Source organism: Branchiostoma lanceolatum, chromosome 3 (genome assembly GCF_035083965.1).
Source record: "Branchiostoma lanceolatum isolate klBraLanc5 chromosome 3, klBraLanc5.hap2, whole genome shotgun sequence".
Lineage (NCBI taxonomy): Eukaryota > Metazoa > Chordata > Leptocardii > Amphioxiformes > Branchiostomatidae > Branchiostoma > Branchiostoma lanceolatum.
Genome location: NC_089724.1, coordinates 14,825,781 through 14,826,130, shown reverse-complemented (window position 1 = coordinate 14,826,130; position 350 = coordinate 14,825,781).

The following is a 350-nucleotide window of genomic DNA, read 5'->3' as shown; positions in this document are numbered from 1 at the left end:
ATGTCCTGGCCTGGGACAATGGGCAAATATAGATAATATAAATACCATATCATCAGAATGATAGATTTCTTTTCATATAACTGAAAGAAAAGAAATTGTCAACGTTTCGATAGTAGCGCTGCAGCAAGGCTATAATGAGTAAAGCTACTAGGCATTGCCTGAAACGTTGGTAGTTTCATTTGGTTGTGTAAAAAGAACTCCAAATTCAATTGCTTCGACAACCTGATGAAACTATGCATATATGCAGAATTGCAGGTACAATGTTATATGTTTCGAAAGACGACGACTTTGAAATTATATACACGCGAAGCATATTTTTGGAAGCTTCTTAACGTATTGAGACAAGGGAT